Source organism: Urocampus carinirostris, chromosome 10, assembly GCF_059441175.1.
Source record: "Urocampus carinirostris isolate Australia breed hairy pipefish chromosome 10, RoL_Ucar_1.0, whole genome shotgun sequence".
Lineage (NCBI taxonomy): Eukaryota > Metazoa > Chordata > Actinopteri > Syngnathiformes > Syngnathidae > Urocampus > Urocampus carinirostris.
Genome location: NC_142358.1, coordinates 16,448,034 through 16,454,404, shown reverse-complemented (window position 1 = coordinate 16,454,404; position 6,371 = coordinate 16,448,034).

Sequence of the window (6,371 nt, the reverse complement as noted above, 5' to 3'; positions counted from 1 at the left end):
TGGCTCGTCTCTTTTGTTTCCAATGTCACTTGCTAGGTTTTTCTCATTCTTTAAAAAACGTGTTTTTTTTTTGTTTTTTTTTGACTGTGGTGACTAAATTTGAAGTCAATGTTTATCATTCCATTGGTTGTCTAATAGTACTACTTTATTTTCTGCATTTTTAGTCGAGATGGTCATGTCACCCTTTTTAGCAGCAGATATTATTGAACGGTTCAATCTAATCTCCATTTATTTGATTTACTCGGAACCTGAGGTCTGAGTAAGCTTGGGCCAAACCAGGTTTTCCACAAAAATGGAAACCACGATAAAACATCCCAATGTTCTTAAATATCTTGTTTTCAATCTATACAAAATAAGATTTTAAAATTGAAGATTAAAAAATAATGTGTAAATCAATCAAATGAATCCATAATCCGCATGGGTTGGACTTAAAGGGACCGTGTATTATTTAGTTCCTCTTACGTCATTGGTGTCCAGCGTGCGGGGCAGTTCAGGTCCGCCGACAGATTGGATCCGGCCTGCGAGAGGAACTTATCTATTTCTATCTCTTCATAACTTTTCTCTCCCATGTTTTTTTTTTTCTCTCTTTCATTGTCTTTTTTTCTCTGTCATTCTAACCTTTTCTTTATCTCCTGCTCCTTCTATACATCTTACTCTGTCTCTGTCTTTTCTCCTCAGTTTCCCTTTTTTCCTTTCTCTTTTTATCTTCTTGTCATATCTTTCTCTTTGCCTTTCTTTCTCTCACCATTTCTCTTCCTTTCTTTTCTCTGAATCATTTTCTCCTCTTCCCTTTCTCTATTTTAGCTCGCCCCCCTCTTTTTCTTCCATTCTTTGTCTGATTCTGTTTCTCACTCTTGCTTTTTCTTTTTAATCTACTTGTCCAGCCCCCGAGAGATCTTTTTCTACTATGTGGCCCCCAAGCTAAAATGAGTATGACAGCCCTGCTCATAGTGGTATAAAAAAAATCACTAATCACTCAACAGAAATGTTCACACAAGGCCAGAAAGGTCTTGATATTCTGTTCGGCCCTAATAAATGGAATCAACATTTCAAAACTGTATTTTGTATTTCCTCAAGTTTCTGTTTAATGTTGAATTGGTTTGATGATCTGAGAGACAAATATGCAAAAACGCAGATATCAGGAAGGAGGAAGACACTTGTACGACACAGTAGCAGGAAACAAAGTAGGAATAACCTCCCCAAGTGGGCAGTCACACCCGAAGTTTTCCTCCCGCGAGGTTTCAGGTGCGGAAACCAAGATGGCGCCAAACAAACAGAAATCAGGTGTCGGGTGCATTTGTTGCTTTGTTCAGATGGATTTCCCGCTTGGACCACAGCTTTCATCTTCCCAGTTGAGGTCTAAGAGGCAGGAGTGGACTCCGTTACATCGAGTACACATTCTGCCTCCTGATCAAAATATTTGGATTCTAGGGCCCCCTGAGATTTCTAACTAGTGTAGTCTAAAGCCGTGTTTTTCAACTGGTGGGTCGATACCCTAAAGGCGGTCCCGGACCTTGGCCTTGGAAGAATAATTCCAAGAATAAGAGAAAACTGAGGATCAATTACACTATAAGTAGAAGCCGATGATTCACAATCTCTTATTGTTTAGTCAATCGCGATTGTGTTTGAGAGGTACCACATCTAATTTTAATGTGGTTAGGTTGGTTTTATTTCCTTTTTCTGTCAATAAGACCGGGTCTCAAGAAAGTTGGTGACAAGGGGATGGAAAACTGAAAAACGATGACAACGATCGAGACGAAGGAAGCAATTGCGAAATACAAAAAGTTTGTATGAGTGTCTGCCATTGAAGCGTTGCTTACAGGTATAGTAAATGGTTTAAAAAGTTTTTAGCTCTTTAATAGTATAATAATATTTACTAACTACACTTTTCAATGGTTAGCAATGTTTAAGTACATGTTTCATTAATATTTTGGCTGCAAATATCTTTTACTATGTCGTGATGTAGACTTACAGTATATGTGAGTATATATACGATTTTGTTTTTTGAGAAAAAACAAATATATTCTATCTCTGAGAAATGATACATGAAGAAGTAGAATTTATTTCTTTTTTTTTCTAACAGCTTGTCATTAAGACGGAATTGTGGGTCTTGAAGTCTGACCAGTTGAGAACCACTGCTCTAAGGCAGTAGATGGGCCACTAGTAATAAAAGGCTTTCAATATTTCAGCTGATTCGTACGATGATTTTGCAAGACATTTATTCAATTGCATGACAGAAAATAATCCTTGATCACATATTCAACTTGCCCAAGACACACCACAGAAAATGGTGCCCCCTACGACCCTAGTGGATAAGGGATTCAACCAACCAAACATGTCAGAGCGTACAAGAAAGATAAATCTGTATCTATACATGTATAGATTAAAACCTCTGTAAGCCATCCAAAAAGTATATAAAAAAAACAGTAGTCTAGAAGATTAGTATCTAATTTATAGATCATTATTGTCATTGATATTTATCATTTTGTTTCTGTGTCCTTCTGTCGGTCACTAATACACACTATGTGTTTATTTGCTAGTGAGAAAAGAACGTGTTCATGACTTCATGTCCGCTCGTTATCTCGACTATTTTCTTTTGTTCTCGTTGTTAGGAAATTAATATACAAACGTATCGTTTACCAAATTGTTCGAATTAGTTATTCTCCTAACTATGCATGCTCGTTTCTTTATGGAAAAATGAACAAGAGACCGGCATTTCCACACGGGGGCAGATTTAATTGCTTAAATAAACTAAGTGAATTCCATCGAATTAGCCGAATTAGTGTCGCTCTTCGTCGAGCCTCTCTCTCGATTGTCCCTCGATCTTCGATCTTCCCTTTTCCCGCCCACGCCTTTTTCCCAAGCTGGCGTGTCAGCTCCTCCCATGGGCGTGCCGACTCCTCCCATGGGCGGGCCAGAGACTCCCCACGAGGACTCCACCTCCTCTCCTCGATGTCTGGACCCCGAGCGATTATCAAATCAGTGCCTGGCCTTCTGCGTCTTGGCCTTCTCCGTCAGTCTTGTTATCAACAGAACTAAACAAAACATTCGCATTCGGAACGGCGTGACCTGTCATCGAACTTAAGCCTTCTCTGTGAAAAATCTTCATTGCATTCAATAAATGTAACTTGTATAAAATCCTTTTATAGTAAAATGTATAAAATCCTTTATCGTCCGAGTCACAATAAAAAAATCCCACGGAAACATGCACGTTAATCCGTTTGCAGTTTGTATTTGAAGAACCGCTTCGGATTTTTTCCCTCTTTTTGGGTCATCTTGCCAGCAAAGACGCAGTTGCACGTTGTGATGACAGAACTATCCCCCACCCCCACCCCTTGTCATGGCAACCGCTGATGTCATTCCGCTATACTTTGACCTAATGCGCATGGATATACAGTTTTTTTTCAGTTGTGCCTGTAACTAAAATTGTGCACACAAGAACTCCTTAAGAGTTTTTAGAATAGAGAATAAAACTGCTTAATGGGAATGATATCAAGGTTGGGAGGGTTACTGTAAAATGTAATCGGATAGTTACTAGTTACCTGATGAAAAATACCACCAGTAACGTAATACACTACTATATTCTCTTTGGGTATTGTTTTTTATCTCTATTTTATTCTGAATATTTATGGATCCTTGTTTTTTTTTTCAACTGAGTTGCTCTTTGACAATCACAATACATTTTTTGAACTAAACATTGAATATTGCAGTAAAGTACATAGATGACTTTCAATTTCTCTTAGATTACTCCGACACCAACTGCGCTATTAAAAGACAAAAAAGACTAAATATAAATAAAATGACTACATTTTGTTTGAGATAAATGAACAATGCAACCTAGAAAAAACAAATAGTGGAACCCGAAATCAGTTAAATGCTTGTAGTACACCAAAGCATGCTGACATTTTGACCACGTAGTCAAGTCTATCGAGCAAAAACAGAACTCTCTCTCTTTCACATGGTCGACATGGTACACATTATAAATGACATTAAGAACCTGATGTTGTTTTGACCACCATTTTTTATTTTTTTTAACAAACTTTGGGATGTTTTGTCAGTTCTATTTTTCTCTTTAATGCCAGTGATTGAAATGATGACAAACACAATTTGTTTATGAATGCATTATGCATATGCAGAGGTAGGTAGTCGCAAAAAATTGTAAAAGTATTGTTACTTCAGAACAATATTACTCGAGGAGAAATAAAAGGAGTCATCCAAATACTTGAGTAAAAGTAAAAAAGTACTTGGTGAAAAAATGAGTACTGAGTAACTGTAGCAACGTCGTGTTTATTGATTTTTTTAAATAACCAATCAGATCATCAAATGATCAAAGGCCAGCCAATAAACCAAAAAATACATTTAATTTAAAAGTAGGTTAAAATAAAAATAAAAAGCCGGTTCTCTAAAAAGAGACAGACTTCCTTTCACTACATCAAACCGCTCGCTTCGTTTGCAACGGAAAAAACGATACCGAATTAGAGGCTACAGCGGGGAACTTGTTTGACTTGATGGATTTGCCGTTTCGTGATAGTCGGTCTATACCGGATGGTACCCATAATTGACAAATTTGCGTTTTTCCATACAGATTTTCTCGTACACGTCTTAAAATGCACAATAAACGTACTTTGTACGGCAAAACCGTAGAGGTTGACAGGTATGCGATCTGTTTCATCCATTAATAATTTCCCCCGCTAAAGGCTGCTACGTTTGATTGGTTGCACATAGTAGAGCCTTAGCGGAGACAGACAGACGCGTACTTACGTGGAGGGGATTTATTAAGGAACGAATTAACGACTTCAATGTTGCCTAATAAAGCGGAGTAAAGTTACCATTTTTTCTACACAAATTTACTCAAGTAAAAGTATAGGGATTTCAATATACTCATAGAAGAACAAAATTTCCCAAAACTTACTCAAGAATAAGTAACGGAGTAAATGTACTCTGTTACTACCCGAATTCTGTGTATATGTAAATGCGAGACACATGTGAACGAGTGCATGAAGTGAGTGAATGAATCAATGGATGCTTGAAAGAATGCTGTGGAAGAAGGAACATGCTCCAGGGCACTAATCATTTCTATGTTCATACTTTGTTGATGTTGTATTGCTAGTTGCACGTTTAATTCTATAAAACTGTTCAGTTAGTTTTGGTCAAATAGTCATTTTTTTGTACTTAAGCACCTGGGGCATTTTCGAGGGGACCTGAGAGTGAGCGCACCAGTGTGTGTGTGTGTGTGTGTGTGTGTGTGTGTGGATTGGAGTGATTTAGAAGAGAGAGGGTTGGGAGAGCGAGAAAGCAACACACACACACACACACACAAACTAACATGGAAAATGAAGATAAAAGAAATGAAAAGAATAAAGTTAAAACCCACGCACGCCAGATTTCCTCATACCGTTAAGTGTGCAACATATGCTTTAAATAAAAAAGTAATCCTGCAAAGTAATCTTTATTCTAAGTAAATATACCTATAATTTGATTGTGTTCTGCTAATTACAGAAAAGACAATTACATTTTTTGTATCCCAATTACATAACGCATGTATTCCGTAACTCCCCACACCTGAGCATGACGTAGCAAATTAGTGCACAACTTGTTAGAATTAATAAGAGTTGACACACACATAACTGAGTTTGTTGTGTTTCCATCTGTTGTAAAAAAATTTAATTTTCCTTGTACACAACGCACCCCCTAGACAAGATGTTATGATTAGAGTGGTACCTCTGTTCCAGAATTTAATTTATTCCGGGAATAGCTTTATAATTTGAAACGATTGTAAGTAGAGACGCCTTTTGAATGTAAATGCGCTAGTACAGTACGTATTTTTTTAAATAAATCATAAAAGAGCATCAGAACATGAAACAAATACATGTTGAAATTAGATTACCGCACAAGCAGAAACGAGAGGTACATAATTAAAAAAAAAAAAAAAAAGGAAATAATAAAAATATGAATTTACCTTTTAACTTGCCTCGTTGTTTACTGGTCCTCAGCAAGGTTTTTTGCCTCATGTTTCTTGAAAAAAAGATCCAATGACGTCTGTTTTGTCCTGCTTTCAACAATCCCTCAGAAATACGCGGGGCAGACGTCATCATAATGAGCAATAGACCGACCTGTCAACACTTCTGGGTGGGTGATTCCTTGCCACAAAAGTTAAAGACTTCATGGAATTTTGCCAAATTGTCTTAGAGTTGGGCTGATGGAATGATGGCTGCATCCTCCTCGTTGTCTCCGAACTCCTCTTGCTCGGCGGTGTCTTTTCATACCTTTTTATTATCTCTTGCTTTGTTTCGACGGCCAGAAAAAGTATCTTCCTCTTCTTTTCTCTGCGAATGATAGCTCTTCATAGCAGTACCATACAGTAGACTGTT